The 20690-nt window shown below is 40.5% G+C and overlaps 1 protein-coding gene across 2 annotated transcripts in view; it reads right to left on the bottom strand.

Moving 5' to 3' along the window:
• SPARCL1 (SPARC like 1) overlaps nucleotides 1-19869 on the bottom strand; it is a 52946-nt gene extending 33077 nt beyond the window's left edge. Inside the window, exon 1 of one of the 2 annotated variants that reach the window (XM_021702446.1) lies at nucleotides 19490-19869. The gene's annotated coding sequence lies outside the window, so the exon portion shown is untranslated. Of the gene's footprint in view, nucleotides 1-3421; nucleotides 3484-19489 lie in introns of those variants that run through there. The other variant, XM_021702447.1, reaches the window with a different exon arrangement.
• Between the last annotated feature and the right edge of the window lie 821 nt (nucleotides 19870-20690).

The following is a 20690-nucleotide window of genomic DNA, read 5'->3' as shown; positions in this document are numbered from 1 at the left end:
ATTAGAGGATGAGAAAAGCTAAAGATACAAAGGATGAGAGAAAGGAGTCACATAAGAAAAAAAAAGTGTTAAATGTCACAGAGAGGTCAAAGTAAACAAGGTCAGTGAATTATCCATTGCCTTTGGAAATACAGAGGTTATTGGAGTTGAGGGAGACTAGGTTTGGTGCAATACTGTTGGTGTAGGCCAGTCTGCAGTGACTGGGGAGTAGAAGAAGGAATGAAGACAACGAATGTAGACCACTCAAGATGGCTGACTACGAACAAAAGGTAAGATGGTAGTTAAAGGGGAATGTGTGATCACAGGAAATTTTTATTTGTATTTAAATGTGGTCATTAAAGTATTTTCTATGCTGAAGGGAAAGCATAAATAATGAGTGAGAAGATTAAGGGAGAGAGAGAGGAGATGCAGTAAACAATGATAGTGAACTACAACTTTTGGGCTTTATGCTTTGTGACTTTGGCCTCGGTCTTACGACTTGTTTTGGCTAATGGGACATTATCAAGCATGATGCCAGCAGAAGCTCAGTAAGCACTTGCATATTGGGATTTGTCTTCCTATGAAAGCCATTCACCGTATTGTAAGAAAATCTGGACTAGAGACTAGTTTGGACCGCTAAATGATAAGTGGCCACATAGAACTCTGGAAGATGAAAGACTATCTGGGATGGTTCAGCCCCAGCTGAGCTCTCAGCTTGCTGGAGCCACATGAGTGACTCCAGACAAAAATCACCAGAAGAACCACCCACGTGAGTCCCGTTCCGATTGCAGAATCATGTGCAAATAAGGGGATTGGTTTTAAGCAATTTAATTTTGGGGTAGACTGTTATGCATTTAATAGATAAGTGAAATAGTAAAACAGAGAAGTTGCCTGAGTCACTGTGAAGGCAATATTGCAAAAGCTCTGATTCAGGACTTCTGGGCTCTACTACTTAATTTGCATAATATTGGATAAATTATTTAGCTTTTTTGACTCTCAGTTGTTTATCTGTACAATGATGATGAAATTGAAGTAAGGTGATAGAATCTTGATAAACATTTGCTGGTCTAATATTAAAGCACAGGTGGAAGGTTTAACTTTGAAGAGAAGAGAATTCTTTGTTCTTTTAGACAGAAGGGAGGAAAGCTTAATAATAAGGATATGTTGAGGCAAGACCCCAGGAATTCATTAAGTTGCACTTAGCTATTCCCCTTTTTACATTTATATAACATTTCACAGTTATAAAATACTCTCTTGTATACGGTCTCATTTGATCCAATAAGGAAAACAGGTAGACAACATTTGACTGTAAAGAAATGGAAGCCTGAAGAATCTAAATTACTTGGCTAAATGTGCAGGCTTAAGAGGTGAGCAAGGATTAGAATGCAGTGCTTTGGACTCAGAATCCAAAATTCTCTCATGGCTTCAGAACAGGCTACAGACTAAAAATGAGAGATTCTGGCTTCGGGCCCTGGCTCTGCCAAGTACTAAATATTACTTTGAGCAAATTACTTTATCTCTCCAAACTTCATGTATAGAATGCAAATAACAATTCCTTGCAATGTCAAAGGGAGCCAGTGAGGTGGAGAAGCTCTTTGCAAACTCTGAAATAACACACACATGTAATTGATTATTGTTTCCATCACTCGGCCTGGTGCATCCCATCAACATTATCACTGCGGTCTTATGTCTTGTATTAGGTGTGTTATAAAGAAAACAAATCTTGGGCACCTGGGTGGCTCAGTTGGTTGGGCGACTGCCTTGGGCTCGGGTCGTGATCCTGGAGTCCCGGGATCGAGTCCCGCATCGCGCTCCCTGCTCAGTGGGGAGTGTGCTTTTCCCTCTGACCCTACCCCCTCTTGTGCTCTCTCTCTCTCTCAAATAAATAAAATAAAATCTTAAAAAAAAAAGAAAGAAAGAAAATGAATCTTTAGTGTTCCTTTACTTTTTTCCCTCCATCCTTCCATGTCTTCCTCTCCTTGATGATCTTAAGCTGCCCAGGAGTCCTAGTTCTGGAACATTTTTACATTTAGTTCACTCATTAAAAACAAACTCAAACAGGGCGCCTGGGTGGCTCAGATGGTTCAGCGTCTGCCTTCGGCTCAGGTCATGATCCCAGGGTCCTGGGATCGAGTCCCATATCAGGCTCCCTGCTCCTTGGGAGCCTGCTTCTCCCTCTGCCTCTCTCTTTCTCTCTGTCTCTCATGAATAAATAAATAAAATCTTTGAAAAAACAAACAAACAAACAAACTCAAACAGACTTGTCCTCTATTCCCCACATTTAAATTCTAGTTTTCTACATGCATCTAATCCATACTTAGGAGATAAGGATATTCCTGAATAACTGTCTTTCTAGTCTCAGGTAAGATGTATTTTCACATTGGCCTTAGCCCAAAGGAACTAATACAATGCTGAGAATCTTGGCATAGCCCCGTGGGAAGACATACTAAGACATGAAATAAGTATAGGGTTTGTCACATGACCTCTGGTGACCTGTCGTGCAGGCTTTTTGAGAGTCAACCCAATATTTCCTGTATGGTCCCTGATTATTTACTGTGTCCAGAATGGAACTATTTTTTATGGGTCTCATGTTTATTTTCATCCTGAAATAAAAGACAAAATTTAAAGACAGAATATGACTGTGTCATTTAGAATCACCCAAGTGGGAAAACACCTTGAATTTTCACTTATAAAGCAGATGACTGTATTATACTTTTAAAGACTAGACCTTGTGGAACAATCTAGTATTCAGAATGTAGAAGGCCTTGAGTTCTCGTGCTGTGTTCCACTTTGTCCTTTAGACCAGTCACTGGGCATTTTTGCCTCACTGAGCTAATCGTATTTGCCATACACTGATCAAAATAATTTCACAGCCTTTAGCTTATTTTAAGAACTGAACAAATGTGCTGATTTGTATAAATAAGACAGAGTGGAGAACTTTCCTGGGAAATGAGAGATATTTTGAAAACAACTGTCATACTGAAGATGACAGGGAGGCTTAATTAGCTGATGCTTGCAAAGTACTTTGAAAATGAAACCCATGATGTCCTTATTAGCATGATGAATACCATTTAATCTTGGATAAGTAAAAAGTCATATATTTTGAGACATTTAAATTTGGTGTGTGTCTTCTACAAAATGCAGATTGTTCTTTTTGTAAAAAGAACAAATAAAACTCTTGTGAAAAATCCAGAAATGAGACAAATTTTTGAATACAAAGTTATTAGTCTTGAGGACTTAAATATGGAGAGTTGATGTGAAATTAGATCATGTTTTTTCGCCCAAATGTATGAATCTATTCAGAGGCATTGGCATGGCTGAAAGAACACTTGGTACCGAGTTGAAAGATCTGAGTTCCAGAACTGAGCTGCCTTTGCCAGCCAAGAGACTTTTTGTCAAGTCACTGGTTTCTTCATCTACAAAACAGAAAAAACTATAGTACCTCTCCTATTTATCTTCTAGGGTTGTTCTGAGACTCAAATGTGATCATATAGTCATTTGGTGATTGCACCTGTAAAAATGAAATGAAAGATATCATTTCCTTGAAACATTCATAAAGCAAAAATGGCTTAATAAGTCCAATAATTAATACCTCACAGAGACTTTAATTCATCCCTTTTGCGTTCTTAAGTTCTTTCTTTCCTTTGTACCACTCTTTCTTTTCATGGGTCTAGAGAGGTTAGAGGTGAGAGATGGCAAGGAACTTTGAGGAGAGCCTTTTCCTTCTGTTAGAAACAGAGTGTCTCGTTACCAAACTTTCAGGAGAACCTCATCTGGAATGTTAAAAGATGACAACTAGACTGCATTTTATAGGAATGGCCTTTTGGGGGAAACCTAAGATTTGAAATTTTAAATGCCTGAAGTTCTTCTACTGGCCAGCCCATGTTGCATCAAAACAAACATCCAGATGAAACATTTGGCATGACAGAAATAGGTCTCCCCTTTAAGAAACAAACATCTACGAATGTCAACTCTATTCTAACTTGCACGAGTAGCTGTCTTGAGACAATTTCTAACATTTCTTATTTAACACACATAAACATTACAGGACAGTAAAGATAACTGTAAATTCTTTGTTGCTCCTCCTATTGAGAGGTCTAATTCTCTGCCACTCAAATCTGGACTGGCTTTAGTTACTTGACCAAATGATTGAGGTAGAAGTGATATTCTAGGACTCTAGAGTTTAGCTCATAAGAAGCTTTGGAATTTTGACTTATGTTCACCCAATTATAGTTTTATTGAAAAAGTAGGTTTTTATCATTAACTGTTATATATAATAGGTAATATAATGGCTTATATTTTTTGAGATTTTACTATATGCCAAGTCCTATGCTAAGCACTTCACCTATGAACCATCCGTGTATTCCTACCTGTCGCCTCACCTCCACTTCATAGAGTATCCATCCAGTGAGCCTCCAGAGTTCTGTGCCACTGTGCCCCGTCATGAATGAGGAACATGCACGATTTCAAAAGGAATTGTTTTTCAGGGACATTCTCATAGATTTCTCTCTCTCTCCAGCTTGGGAGAAATTAGTACATTCTCCCTCTTCTATAACGTGTAATTGAAGGATTACTTTATATTTAGAGGATCCCACAGGCTTATCTTAGGCAAGACTGTACGATAGCCATGTTTCCACACCTCTTCATCATTCCTCCTGGAGCTCCTCATCTGATTGTACCACTCACCACTCACTAATCTCATTGGGTCTCATTTCACAACTCTATACAAGAGGGACCCATGAAGGCAGTGCTCTGTTCTTTCCCTCAGGCGTTTGCCAGCCCTTCTGAAAGTTTCCACACTGCCTGTGTTAAAAATGGCTCTAACAGGCTAAGGGAGCATGAATACCTGAGCAAACATGGTGTCTTTTTTGTTTTTTTAAGATTTCATTTTTAGGTAATCTCTACACCCAACATGGGGCTCTAACTCACAACACCGAGATCAAGAGTCATATGCTCCACCGAGTGAGCCAACCAGGCACCCTGCAAACATAGTGTTTTAAAACCAGTTACAGGTTTTCACTGACCTATAGACAAGGTCAATTCTTCTGACTTGTAAATCTCTGACTATGATCCCACCGGTTCCTATCATATTGAATCAAGCATAGGAAAAACGCTTTGCTTTTGGAGCTATTGGAGAGTGGTGCAGTGTGAAAAATTATTTTGGCTATATTTATTTTTCTTTGCTCAATCATATTATTGATGAGGGAACAGAAGGCAAGGTGAGGACAAAGCAGAAGCTGACACCCCCCAACCCCTGCCCCATATCTGTGACATTCCTCATGCACTCCTGGCGGCCCTAAAGCTAAGGAAAGAAAAAACAAATAGTTAACTTATAGAGATTACAATCCTGCAAGACTAAAGTCTCCCTCAGTTTACAAATGTTTTAGCAATCTCCAAGAACAAAGCATTTCTATCAAAGGCCTAGCTTCCAGAAGGAAACGTAGATACAATTAAATGTCCTTATAACTTGCAGCTCATTAACAGATATTTGAAGCGGGCAGAGTGTAAAGTTCCTCCAGGAAGCTCCTAACTATATTCATGTTAATGCCTTGCTAGAAGGAAAAAAACCTTAATTTGACAATGGCAAGGCCTCTAGTATCTTGTAGGTCCTCTTTAGCATATCAAAGTTCTTTTGAAAACCTCCCTTTGCCTTACCTCCCCCAACCCCATAGTATATAATTAGCCACCCTTCACAACCGTGGTACAGCAGCTCTTTCTGCCCACAGGTCCTGTCCCAGTGCTTTAATAAACCACCATTTTGCACCCAAGAATTCCTTCTTGTTTGTTGGCTCCGGACCTCACCCTACTGAACCTCACCTATATTCCAAAACCCCATCATTATGATATCTGTCCTTTTATTTCCTCTTTCTCTGTGCATGCAGAGTTTTCTTGTATTTACATTGATTCTTTTTGCATATTCTTTGGGGTAACAGACACGTGAATATAGCCAGAGGTGGATGTACTACAAAGCTAAGAAGCTTAAGCTTTAGAGCTCTTCACTTGAACGGGATCCTTACAAAGCCCTGTACCTAATTTTTATTTTTTATATAAAAAAAGAAGGCCCCATACATACAGTAAACTTTTGGTTCACAAATTCTGAATCTACTCCTGAGTACGGCTCCCTTGAAGGCCTGTGGCATTTGTCATGTTGCAGGACTTAATAATACCTGAATGAGGGGCGCCTGGGTGGCTCAGTCGTTAAGCGTCTGCCTTCGGCTCAGGTCATGGTCCCAGGGTCCTGGGATCGAGCCCCGAGTCGAGCTCCCTGCTCGGCGGGAAGACTGCTTCTCCCTCTCCCACTCCCCCTGCTTGTGTTCCCTCTCTCGCTGTGTCTCTCTCTGTCAAATAAATTTTTAAAAAAACAAACAACCTGACTGATTTGCTTCATGTTGTTAATGGCATGACAATTCACCTTTTGTAGCCTAGCCCACGATAAGATCAGATCTATTACTCCTATTCTCTCTCTGCCTTTAGCTCTTTTCTCTACGCCCCACTCCCCCAATTTATTTCATTCCCTACTTCCCTGAAATTTCTTTCCCCTGAATGTCAGATTCTTGGCTTTCTGCTCTGACTATTCTTATTTGAATTTCCCTTATTAGTTAAACTCAACCAGCACAATAGAAAGCCTCTTTGGATTCAATGGAAATTGTCTCTCTTTTGTTAACAAAGTCGGTTGTTAAGCGCTGCTAGTTGGGAGAGGAATTTCAAGTGCTTTCAGCTCTGTGAATGTACCAAGAACTATTCATTGGGGGTAGTTCTCTTCCAGGATTAAGAAAACAGCAAATCATACCTAAGAACAGTTCCAAGTAGCCTCATTCTCATGGTGTTGGGATCTGCTGAGGAACAATGGTGGGCTTTGATGAGTAGTTCTTGTGAGAACCACTAATGAAAGGACTCACTCCAGGCATAAGTCCCTCCAGGATTCAGCACATGGTTGAAGCCTCTCATATGCCTTGGTGAGAGCCAACACATTAAGCAGGGAGAACAATGGCTTTTCCCAATGGTGCAATGTTACACATTACCTGCCTTCTCTGAAAGCAGCAGATACAATAACCCTAATGAATTTTATGGCTGAGGTTTGAGAAGTTCTTTGAAAATAGGGTGAAAAACCTGGGCATATTTATGCCTTCCAAGGGGAAGCTCCAGAAGATTCATTCAAGCAAGAAGAGGACACAGCTGGTCTACAGCTGTTAATTCTATCTCTCCCACACTGGGAAAAGATTCCCCTCCAACTAAATATCTAGAAACCTTCCATCTGCTCTTCCAGATCCACACCATATCCACTCTCCAAGCCTTCTCCAACCTGAGCTTTCCCAGAACCTGTGTGAATTACATCTTCCAGTTCTCTTGCCTGATGCTTTCTGTTGGGTTCAGCTGGTGGGGTGCACTGCAGGAGAAATGTGAGGGAAGGAGGAGTGCAAAATCAGGGAATACATTTTCTCAGCTCCCTCTCTGTGACTATGCCCCTCTCGTGAAGGTCATAGCTCCCTTCAGTGACCCTCTCTATGCAGCATTTTCTGGCTGAGTTTAGAAAATGCTCCCTTCCCTGGCATGTACAAACTTAGTTCTTACCAGCCTGTTCTCAGAACCCCTTGTGCTTCTCTATACCCTGCCCACACCTTGACAAAGAATCCCTTAAGACATTCTCTCAAATCCCCAAATTCAATTTTTCCGCCTGGGATCTATCATGTCTGGAACCTTGACCAAAAACCACTTGATTCAAAAGTTAGGATTCATGGGTTTGAATATTTTCAGATCCTCTGCCAATGAAGCTGTCTCCTGCTCCCCGGTGCTGCCTGTTTCAAGTCTGTCTAATAGTTGCTGTGGGGACCCACTTGGAACCCTTCAGTTGGTATGAAGATTATTGAAAGCTGAGGGCATCTGAGATTCAACAGATGCAGAAAGAAGCCTTCTTGGAGCTTCCCTTATCTGACTAAAAGCAGGACCTTTTGAGAAATGAAAAATGCCATAAATTCCCTCCTCAGGGTGGCTTCTACTCCCGGGAGAGAGCCAACAGTAAACCTACCATAAATTCCTCTCCAGGAGAGTTTTATGGCTCCAAAGAAGAAAGACCACTTATACTTGTATAATCACACATTTTCACAAACTCTCTTATCTCCAGTTTGTTCTAAAAACCCATTTGTCTTTCCTAAAGAAAACTTTTGTCCTTTCATAGAAGCTGTTTCTTCCCCCACTCATTCCTTTTCCTTACTAAGTTAGGTGTATAAGCCTTAAACTTTAACTCTTTAAGGAGCCAGCTCCTGGGTGCATACAGATAAACCTTTTTCTCCTGTTAACCTGTCTTTTGTGAGTTTAATTTGCAGGCCCCAAACACTGAACATGAGTGGGTAGAGGAAAAAGTTTTTCCTCCTCTGCAGTGCCTTAGCTGAGGCACATTTTTCTTTTTAAATGGAACATAGCAGTCCTCATCTTTGGAGAGAATCCAAAGCTACAAGGTATTCAAATGTGATTAGCACTCAATAAAGATGATTTTGCTGCTATAATCATAAGATTTGAAGAGTGAACTGAAGAGTTTTAGAAAGAAATATGGGCAAGTAGCTCTGGGAGTATTTTGTGTTAGAACCGGCTTTTTTTTCACTTTAAAGTACTCTCCCATTTTGCTTTTCATACAATCTCTAGAATGTTATGACACCAGGATTAATCTGGAACCTTAGGAAGTAAATTAGTCTCTCTGTTCTTTTTTCCTCCATTTTGCAGTCTTTTTCTATGCCAGAGGAAATCCAACTCATTAGCTCAGTCTGACTACAGACTGTAAACCTCTGTTCTAAAATCACTGTTTTTGGGTAGTTAGTCCCAAAACATGCAGAAATTTGCCTCATCAAGAGTAGTCTAGGGGCGCCTGGGTGGCTCAGTTGGTTGGGCGACTGCCTTCTGCTCGGGTCATGATCCCAGGGTCCTGGGATTGAGCCCGGCATTGGGCTCCCTGCTCAACAGGGGGCCTGCTTCTCCCTCTCCCTCTGCCCCTCCCACTGCTTGTGCTCTCCTGCTCTCTCTCTGCCAAATAAATAAATAAAATCTTTTTTTTAAAAAAAAGAGTAGTCTAGGGCGCCTGGGTGGCTCAGTTGGTTAAGCGACTGCCTTCAGCTCGGGTCATGATCCTGGAGTCCCGGGATCGAGTCCCGCATCGGGCTCCCTGCTCAGCAGGGAGTCTGCTTCTCCCTCTGACCCTCCCCCTCTCATGCTCTCTCTCTATCTCATTCTCTCTCTCAAATAAATAAAATCTTTAAAAAAAAAAAAGATTTAAAAAAGAGTAGTCTAATTAGCCACATTGAAACAAAATTGTCTTTTGGATGAATAATGGTGTATAAGGGAATCTGCTGTTAATTCTTTTTGGACAATGACTATTTTTGATAGTTTCATGGCACTAAAATGTACATACTACACTCAATAACTATGCTATGGATCTCTAGAGATATTAGCCCTGTTATCAAGGTGCTGGGAATGTGAGGTGAGTCAGCTACTTCCAGCCATGATTACAACCTCAGACCTTATTATGGCCACCATCCAAATACAGAGGATTTGGGAAAAATAAAACAACAAAAAAACCAAACATAGAATAAGCATGGGCTAATTTTTGTCTGTCACCTTTTGGGAAAAGAAAAGAAGTTAATCATATCCAGAGCTCAGACTATAGTAACCTTCTACTTTCCTACCCAGAGTATTTTTCAAATTATAAGAAAATATTTGCTTTTGAAATCAATCACTTTCAATTGTTTTCAGATTACAAGGAGACATCAATCAGCTGTTTTTATTAGTGGCTAAAGCCCCCATACCTATCTAAGAAGCTCTTAAATGCAAGATCATTGGGAGTACCAAGGTTGAAACCAAAAGTTTTCCCAGTTTAAAACAAAAACTTCTAGTATCTTCCTCTACCTGTATTTTAGGAAATTACTGAAAAGTTTCCCGGAAAGAGCTTAACCTGCACTCTACTATGAGGTCCTCAAAGGCTACTGTTATGTACTGACATTGGGATCTGGGAAGAAAAAGAGAGGGAAAGAGGACATTTGGGGTTCAGCATTTGTGTTTTAATTCTCCTGAATTCCAACAGAATGCTACATGGATTTAGAGTTAGCTCAAAGTTTTTTGGTTCCCAATAAAAGGTTGAGGGAACCCTCTGAACTAATGGCTTGAGAGCTAAAAAATGATTCCAGAGGGCTAAGAGAACATGAAGATCTGAGCAAACACGGTGTCTTAAAACTAGTTACAGGTTTTCATTGACTTACAGTCAAGGTCAATTCTTCTGACTTGTGTAAATCTCAGTCATCCTTGCTACTGGCTCCCTATCATATTATATAGATGATTAGGTTCTGAAGTTGAGTCAAGCGTAGTAAAAATGTTTTGCTTTTGGAGGTATTTGAGAGTCATTAAATGGTGGATCTTATCCTTGTTCATATATTTATATTAACTTTATGGCTGTAGCACTTTGATTTGAGCCTAGGGTAATTTTTATCCTATAAAAAAACCATTGCTCCACTCATATCTAATTAAAAACCTGATAGATAACGGGATTCTCCTTCTAAACATTTTGCCCATTTTTGGGGGGGGAGAAGCTGCAAATCTGGATTTTATACATAGTCTGTGACTAGTAATTATGTAGTAGTGATAGATATTTGATTAGAACGTGGTTAGGATTTTATTGTTTCAGCAATTACAGACTTATGCCAGGTACTTGGAAAATATGTATTTCCATAAATGACTATTTTGAGAACTGTCTCTGTTAATCTTATTTAGGTTTCAGGAATTTGGGGTGACCCTTCTTCCAGCAGCACTGCAGTTTCTTCTCATTATCCTCAAGTGAACAGGTAGCTGAAAGGGTGGGATAGGACACTGAAGATGGCAGGAACAGATTATAGGAGGATACTGGATTTAATAACTCACTTTTTTCTTGTTTAAAATATTCCAAATTCAATAAAAAAAAGTCATCTTGCTGAATCAAAAATGTGTGTGTGGAGAGGGCCTTAAAATTTGCTTTACCCAACTAATGGATGCTTGAGAAAATCCCCAGGAACTCCGGCATCGATATAAAAATATTTTTCCGGGGGCACCTGGGTGGCTCAGTTGTTAAGCGTCTGCCTTCGGCTCAGGTCATGATCCCAGGGTGCTGGGATCGAGCCCCACATCAGGCTCCCTGCCCCGCGGGAGGCCTGCTTCTCCCTCTCCCACTCCCCCTGCTTGTGTTCCCTCTCTCACTATGTCTCTCTCTGTCAAATAAATAAATAAAATCTTTAAAAAAAAAATTTTTTTTTCCTTCTTATGAGGACGGGAGTCATAACAGATTATGACCGCCATTCCTACTCAAGGCAAGAGAAGGTCACTGCAACCTTTCTGAATAGTTGCCTAAGAGAAGGCAGAACACAGGCACACCCCCTGCTTGAAGCCTCTTTGTTTGGCTTCCTTTTGTATCAAAAAGATTGGCTTTCACCCTAGGAGAGGTTGTAATTGGATTTTAGCATGAAAGGAGGTTGTAATTAGATTTCTCAGCAGGTCTACAAGCTCTGTCTCTGGAAAAACAAGGAAAAGGACCTGGATATCCTTTCCTCTAGCTGGGAAAGTAGCCCAGCTGAGCCCAAAGGGATTGGACCAAAGGCACAGGAAAAATAGGCGATGCGTGTGTCAGCCGCCCCTGATTGATGGAGCTATGTGAGCTCTGGCCTCTACGACCAGTGTCTTGTCCTTTAGATGGAGGGTGGAAAAGCAGTGCGTGTGATACCTAAATATGGCTTGGATGCTGCTTTGGTAGGCAATATTTCTGAATGGAACCCTCTGACTCTTGGTCTATCCCCTGATGTCCAGAAATTTCTATCTCTTAGAGAAGGGAAGGGAGCCTAAAGTTTGGCAATCCCTAGAATGTCATTCTCCATCTAGATTTAGGAGTGAGCTTCCACAAACTACCAGAATATATTTTGGGTACTCTTGATTCATTTTGAGTTTATTTGTGATTGGTTGCATTTCAGTTTCTAGGATATTTTCTAGGAAGTTCAAATTAGAGTAAGATGGGGTCACAGTAGACTTTTGTACTTGATTTCTTTTCAGTTTCGTAGGACATTCGTTCAATTGTTTCATTTGAAACACTAATTTAAATTTAAACTTAAAAAGCTAAATTGTATTCTTGAAGTTCTGCATGTTCTCTTGCGGCTTAAATCGAGCTGTTCTAACCATCTCTCCCCACTGGGCACTCCTGGTGTCACCATACACCTCTTCTCTCTTTTTATCTCCCTTTTCTTTTCTCTTAAGCATTAACAAGCGGGCTGACCACTGAACTAGCGTAAACATAGCTATCCATTCCTCAAAGGAAGGAACAGGCTTGGAGTCCATTCTTTTCTGTCTCTTCTGTTGGCCACGTAAATAACTCCTTGGAAACTTTCGTGCTGGCAGTTATCATTTGAAGTGAATTTCCCTCATGTTGCCTGGAGCCTCCCCCTAGAGGCTCCTTCCTTCGCAGGCAGCTTCAGCCAAACTTACAAGTCCTTCCCCCTCCCTTCTAGGCCAAGGAAACGAAACAAACCTTCCTTTAACATTTTTGGTTTTCAGGGCAGATTATGACTATTGATCTGTTCATCTTACCTCGTCTAAAGTCCAACAAACTGAGAAAGACACCCCATATATCCTAGAAAAAAGAGAGGTTTGCTTTGACCTTTCCTTATTTCACTTTTCTTCTTACTATTGGCATATTGTTTCTTAGACCATGTACATCCATGCTTCTAAACTCATTTATGTCAGAGGAAGACTGTAGGCTATTTTTTTTTTTTAAAGATTTTATTTATTTATTTGAGAGAGAGAGCAAGCACATGAGAGCGGGGAGGGTCAGAGGGAGAAGCAGACTCCCTGCCGAGCAGGGAGCCCGATGCGGGACTCGATCCAGGGACTCCAGGATCATGACCTGAGCCGAAGGCAGTCGCTTAGCCAACTGAGCCACCCAGGCGCCCTGTAGGCTGCTATTTTTAGTAATTATTATAACTATGGAAAATTTTCCTTTCAGGGAAATGTAGTAAACAAAATGATTATCCTAGGATTTTCATAATCAAACTCAAACAGACCATTTTCCTTCACCCTGTCTTTACAAGATAGCCAAAGGCTTTGTTATTAGAGAGGAAACCTTCAGTCACCCTTCAGTCATTTCAGCTGACATACGCATATGGTCACCTGATCCAGAGTTAACACTGATGCTTCAGGGCTTTTAAGGTATTAATGAGTCTCTTGGGAGAGCTCTGTAGCTTGACATTACAGTTATCTGAAGGATTACAAAAAAGATGCCCTTCTATTTTGAGTTCTCTGCTGAGTCACCATCTACATCAAGGTGTCCTAGCCCTGTGAATGATACAGATTTTCTGGACTCTGACCTTCAACTGGCTGTCATTCTTCCCAATCCAACCTACTACCACGTGGGGCCGAGTGACGGATAAACATGGTTAATGCCAGTTGGGGCATTGAGTCTAACCAGAATTTGACAGAGACGGTAAAGATACACATTAAATATGAATCAAGCAGAGGATAAAAACACTTAGTGCTCAGGCAAAAGGGCATCATGGGGAGAGTTGCTTAGGATTTCCATCTCCTGTTGCCCTGCTCTTTGCTCTCCCAGGAGCTGGCCTTCTCTCTGTTCCTCAAATAGCCCATGATCCCACTTGCTACAGGGTCTTTGCACAAGGTGTCACATTCAGAATTCTCTCGCCAGCTCCCATTCACCCCAACCACCACCACCCAACACACACACACACATGCACATAAGCACACACAGAGACACCAGAGAGTAATATCGATTTAGCTTCAGATCAGGGAAAGTGGTCACTGACATTCGGCAGGGGTCAGGCTCCTTACATACTTTCTTAGAACAAAGGTATTTTGTCCTCTTAATGCTTATTTCAGAATTTTTTTTTAAAGATTTTATTATTTTTTTTATTTATTTGAGAGAGAGAGAATGAGAGACAGAGAGCATGAGAGGGAGGAGGGTCAGAGGGAGAAGCAGACTCCCCGCCGAGCAGGGAGCCCGATGCGGGACTCGATCCTGGGACTCCAGGATCATGACCTGAGCCGAAGGCAGTCGCTTAACCAACTGAGCCACCCAGGCGCCCTCTTAATGCTTATTTCAGCATATAATTATACATACTACATATTCAAATACACCGTGAATTTTTCACCCCCAGAATTATGCTATGAAAAGGAGAGACTTGCCTTATATTTTAGCGCTTCCGAGATCTCTCACATTAAAGACCACTGTCTCAATGACTTTCATTTTGAACAACAAAGTACCATTTCAGGAAAACAGCCTGAAAGGATCTCAAGCAATGCTTATTTTTGTCATGCTTAAGGCGGTCATCTTGACAATAAAAAAGGAGATAAAGATATTTCAAGCAGATGTGGTAATTATTCTTGAGGTATGATTTCATTATTGCAAGTGTTGGAACTGCAGTTTTAGAGAACCACACTTTATAGACTCAAGTGGTTTCAAATAAGTCCTTCTGATGTGGGAAACAAAGGCAAAAGAGAAATTAAATTTCCTTACTACCTACAGCCCATTGACAAGTCCTTGAAACAGGCAGAGTGACATTCCTCTAGGGACTCAGCTGCCTTGAGGTTAATACTTTGCTAAGAGCAAAAGGCAATCTTAGTCCGACCCCCCAGGATCCTATAAGTCTACTTTAACTTAAAAAAATTCCTTTGTAAACTTCCTTTATCTCTACCCCCCAAGATATCTGTTGGCAATCATCCCCCAAGCATATATGACCCACCGATACACATCTGAAGGGACTCATGACTGAGATTTTGTTTTTACTAAACAGTAATAAATGACCTCTTCCTAACAATAGCTGGCCCCCTCAAGGTCCTGGAAACCTTGTTTTCAAAATACCTTGGAGGCTTGTGCTATCCCTAACCCCCTCCCAACCTGAAAGCACATAATCAGTCACTCCTCATGAGCCCACTGCAGCTCTTTCTGCCAAAGGTCCTGTCCCCGTGCTTTCATAAAATCGCCTCTTTGTACCAAAGACGTCTCAAGAATTCTTTCTTGGCCGTCGGCTTCGAACCCTAACATCTTTCCTACATCACTTGAAAGAGGGCTGGGAAAAGCAATAAAGTAATTAATACATAGAGATCATTACCATAGAAAGAGAATTTATGCTTGGGGATCCAATTTGCAGCATTGACAGATTTTTCAGAAGTGTGTTATAAACAACCTGCAGAGGACTGATGATGCACTAGTCTGTATTAGAAAATTAGAGTGGATTCAGTGAGTAGATCTTAGGCATCCTAAGTATACATTACAATATACTATCCATTTGTGCATTTAGGTTGGCCAAAGACTTTGGCTGAGGATCTTTTCATTAGAAAAATAAAGATGGCTTTGTATTTGAGGTCACCTTGTGTTTGGGCATAAGCACTTTTTATTAATGTGATGATTTGTTGAAGGACAGTCTCCCTAACTACACAGTAAGAGCCACCAGAGCACAGCCCCTCTCCATCCTCAGTCCTGCAGCACCTCTGGCATTTCTCATGGTACAGAACATTGAATACTTGAGTTGTCTGAGACATAAGATTACTTATTTTCATAATTGCATGACATGAACAACACTGGAGAAACTAAAACAGAAAATTTAATATAAAGCATCTTAATGAAAGATAAGATGTTTTAATAACCTTTTACTCTATTGTTAATCAAGATGAGAATTTTCTTTATTCTTTATAAATGTAAAAAAACCCTTCTTTCTTTTTTTTTTCCTCTTCAGCAATTCAATGGTTCACATTTATACGATGATAATTCTGAGGGCTGTATTCATTACAGTTTACTCATTGGGAAATTCCAAGTTTAAAAAAAGCTATTCCCATCAGAGTTAGACATAAACGATGAAAAGTATTAAAAGAACTACTACTTACTGAGCACGTACACCCATTATTTCAGTTAACCCTACAACAATCTTATGAATTAGCTGTTATCCTCATTTAACAAGTAGGGGAAACTGAGGCCTTGCAAGCCTAATAGTCAACCTTGACCACTGGTCAGACATTGGAATAAGAGCCTTACAGACACTATCTCATTAAATTCCCACAACAGTTTTATGACTATTATCATCTCTGTTTTACAGATGAGAAGACAGAGGCAAGAAGTGGGATAAGGTAAGACTAGAGAGTGCCAAGATGTGAGCCCAGGCAGCCTGCCCCAGGATCCCCCTGGATAACCACTCTACTGTGGTGCATCGGGAAGATGGGAGCAGCCAGTGGGAACTTGGAAAATGGATTTATTCCAGGCTGTGCAGTATGTGCTATGAAGGGAGGTTATTTCTATCTTTCTTCTTTTGCCTTCCCAGTTGTTTTTCCCCTGCACTCCAGAGGAAACTGGTCACTGTTTTAGTAGCTTTCTTGTTCATTTTCTTAGCACCTATTCATTGAATCTCTAAAGGAAACATTTTGCTACTGCAATTGGTGTACACAAGTTGGTTGCATAATAGGAAGGAAACAAGCCAGGGCTGGAGACTTCATTTCTAAAGAAGGATTCTAGAGCCGACTAAGAGTGATTTCACAGAGTGGGTCATGAAACTCCAGTCTCTCTATACCCTTTCATTGCTATGACGACAGGCTGCTCCTGCTACATGTAGCCAGAAAAAGCAGCTGACATTTCAATGCGAGGAGCGTAGGGGAGAGGTTTACAAAAACAAGAAACAAAACCCAAACCCTTTCATTTGAATTTCAGTTAGAAAGGAAAAAAAATACCCCCAGAGCAAGTCAAAACCCCTATTCTTTCCTTTAGAAAAGATAAGAAAGGAGAAATGTTGGGGGCCTTCTCCCCTGTCCAACTAGGCCAATAAAACAGAACTGGCTGCAAAGCAGCATTTCGTCTCTCTCTCTTAATGGCAATCTGAAACAGAAAACTTCCTTTGGTTTCACTTGACTTGGCCATTAAGAAGCAACTAATTGATAAAGGAGTAAAAGACTCACGGTAATAAATACGTCATGTTGAGCCCCCGCCCTCTCCCCCCCCTCCCCGCCCCGGGGAATACAGTAAAATCAGATTTATTTTTCCATTTCTTTGGGTAAAAGAAGACAATTCAAAGAATATTTCCTTCTTGATCCCCAATTTTGTTAGCAGAAAAATAATTTCAAGTGCATAACCGAATACTTTCTCATGGCATGCCCCTCTGCCAGGTGTTATACTTGGTATTTTAAAAAATCTCATTTAATTCCTACAACAACTGCATTTGTGGGTATTATTACCACTACTTGCTTAATAGATGGGTAAACTAAGAGACCTTGAGGGAAAACCTATAGGAAATTCCCTTCTTACAGAGTTCTAGTTGGGACTTATAGGTAGGGTAGTGTTTTCATATTAACTATGATTGATTGATTACTTCATATGCACCAGGCCTAGCTGTTTTCTTGACTTAATATCACCACAGATCTCTGCGGTGGCAACTAATTTTATGATCCTCACTTCCACAAATGAGGGGACTGAGGTTCAAAGAGTCATTTGCCCCAAGTCACAGAGCCTAGTAAAGCCCAGATATAAACCAGGTCTGTATGTTTCCAGAGCCCCTGATCTTACCCACTTTATTCCACCATCTCCCTACAATCAGTCAAGACCACACATTCTGTTCCCCAGAGTTCTGTCCATCTTTTGATGCCCAAGACAAAAGCCAGGCTAGCCCCAGCTGGTACTACTATTGCAAGCTGAGCCTTTGGTGGAAGATGCCCTGCGGGCCTGTATGAACCAGACCCCAGCTTAGCTGGGCATTTCTTGGACTGCCAGTCCTATTGGGAAAGTTCTTCTGGATTTATGGGGCTCCTTTCTCCTTCACTGAAGGTTGTTCCAGAAGGATATGTGAAGGAAAAGGGCACCTGAAGTCTTTCAACAGCAGTTGTTTTTGTTCTTCTTCGTGGAAAAAGATCCCTAACATGTTCTGGACATTGTGCTAAACTTAAATAGCAATGCTTGTATACTGTTACAAATTAATGGAATAAAAATGACAAGCTGTCAAGAGGAAATGAAATGAATAATGTTCGGGCCTTGTCTAGAAACATCGCCATTCATTTCCTTTCTATCATCACTGTCTTTTTACGTAGTTGATAAGTGGAGCTGCACATGAGAAAGATTGGGGATTGAATCCCAAAAGACCTGGAAAGGAAGCCTTAGTAATTGCTGAATGGCTGTACAGATATCCCGTAAAAGAAAAAAAGGACAAGAGTCATTAATAACGTGTACATATTGTTTTCAAAAATGTGGGAAGTAGCATTAGTTGACTGGACGATAAGTGGATGAAATAGATTGCTTTGCTTTGCTAGATCTTGTTGAATGAACAGAAATATAAACTTAATCTTTCCTAAGAGGGGTATCTTTTTTTAAAAATAGTCATAGTTAGCAATAGCCATTACCATCAAAGTTTAGGTGAATAAGCTCTGAACTGAAAAAAAGTTGGTATCCAACAGAAAGGGGAGAATTAAAAAAAAAAGAAAAAAGGTTTCTGCTGAGTAGGATTGAGTGAACATTTCTAGTCAGTGTACTTAGGCCGTGGGCCAGAGGAAAGCTCAGATACAATGCCAAGGTGACATACTTAACCTCTTTGCAGATTAAAGGCAGTGCAAAAGAGATACTCTTTCCGCAGTACCCCTTGGTTAGAGTATCAACAGCATCAATCTGCAGTTGAAAGCATGGTATTCTCCTGCAGGGGGACCTCTAATACCTAGGAGGAATGAGTGAGCATGACTTGCATTACTGTTTTTTATTTTAGTAGAGCCAGAAATGATGGTACCTTACACTAGAGGAGTTACCATAATCTCTTTAGCTCTTTGGTTCCCCTCCCACCCCTTTCCCTCCCCAAATAAGACATCATTAGAAATTAGAGAAATTTTATGTGGGTGCATCTTAAAAAATGGTAGAAGGAGACAAGAGACAATTAGTCATGAAAGTATAAAACAGAGTTAGGAAAGGATTAATAGTCATAATGACTAAAAAATAATCAAAGATAATAGTAGTATAGGCATTTTCCTACCTTTTGGAAAAGCAAAATGTTCCATTTCTACATTGATGTTAGGTAGTACAGACTGGGACAATGGTGGTGATGAAATAATTTCAGGTAATTTAAACATGGAAAATGCTTTGATTTGAAAGTTAAAAGAAAAATTACATCCCTTATGATTTCTTTAATATATTTAATAAAATATTTCTAAAAAACCCATTTCCGGATTCAGACTTCACCAAGATCTGAATGTTAATCTGGCCAACAACAGTTCTACATTTATGTTCTTGGTCTACATTAAAAACCATCATTTATTACTACTTACTGTTTAATCTTGGAGAAGAAAAGGAAACATGAATATGAGAGTTAAACTTTCCTATTAAGTAGCTTTTCTCTAAGTCACACAAAAGGTTTGTGGGTTTTTGTTTTTTTTTGGTAAATAAATGGCTTTGTACTAGGAAAAAAATATTAGACATCTTCATCAGATCATGCAAATTAGTATAACAAATGCAATTTGATGATACAGTAAACTTATTAAAATTTACCTTCAGGGATGTGACTGGACCCAGAGCCTTGATACAAAATTGGAGTTGAATCCCCTCTTTGCACACAGCCAGGAAATAAAAGTTTGATAAATATGCAATACTCTTTAAAAAATCTCTTCCCCCGTTAGCTCTGCTTCTCTGCCCAGAAACACATTCGAGTCTGTTGGAGTTGAAATTCTGCTGCTCTGTCAACTAGTCAGGGTCTGAGGTGACAGACAAATGTGGAGGTTGGCACCGGGGTGTATTTCAGGCTGTCATCGTTTTTGTTGCAGATTCCTGCAGTTCTCTGGCAGGCTGGCCTCTCTGAGGGTGCAAGCTTTCCAGGCAGTGCAAGCCAACAGGGAACGAGCTCATTCTGCCCGAGATGAGGGGGTTAACAGTCCTCTCCTCTAGCTCTTGTTCTCAGAGGCTAATAACTTGGCCAGAACAGAAGCACGTGGCTCTTTAGGCATTTTTTTTTCCTTTTTCAAACAACTCTAAAAGCAGGCAGGATCCCTTTTTTGGGGATTTTTATTTTAAGACTTTGAAAAGAAACTCCGCTGTTGTTTCTTCTTAAAGGAAATTGGGGGGTGGGGGTTAAAGGAAGGGGAGAATAATTGCAGCAGACGCATTTTTACATTGCTTAATTGGAAATCGTTTTCACGAATACAGTCTCAATTTTAATAGAAGCGGGGTAACTCAGATACTTTCAACTTTCTTTAAATGACCTTCAGAAACGTCTGTATCTATGAAGCATCACTCATTCATATTATAGATCATTTGGATGCCGATTCAGAAATGTTGCAGTTGGGGCGCCTGGGTGGCTGTCATTAAGCGTCTACCTCCGGCTCAGGTCATGATCCAGGGTCCTGGGATCGAGCCCTGCGTGGGGCTCCCTGCGTCGGGCTCCCTGCTGGGCGGGAAGCCTGTTTCTCCCTCTCCCACTCCCCCGGCTTGTGTTCCCTCTCTCGCTGTGTCTCTCTCTGTTAAATAAATAATAAATAAAATCCTAAAAAAAAAAAAAAGAGATGTTGCAGTTCATGGACTATTATTTCTCCATCACCACTCCTTACTAAAACCCCCTGTATAATGACTGGTCTATGAGAAGAAGTTTTCTCATGAAATAGACTGGTGCTACGCATTTTTTTTTTTAAGATTTTATTTATTTTTTTGACAGAGAGAGAGAGACAGCGAGAGAGGGAAACACAAGCAGGGGGAGTGG

This window comes from Neomonachus schauinslandi, chromosome 2 (genome assembly GCF_002201575.2).
Source record: "Neomonachus schauinslandi chromosome 2, ASM220157v2, whole genome shotgun sequence".
In the NCBI taxonomy this organism is placed as follows: Eukaryota; Metazoa; Chordata; class Mammalia; order Carnivora; family Phocidae; genus Neomonachus; species Neomonachus schauinslandi.
This window is presented reverse-complemented; position numbering and strand designations above follow the sequence as displayed.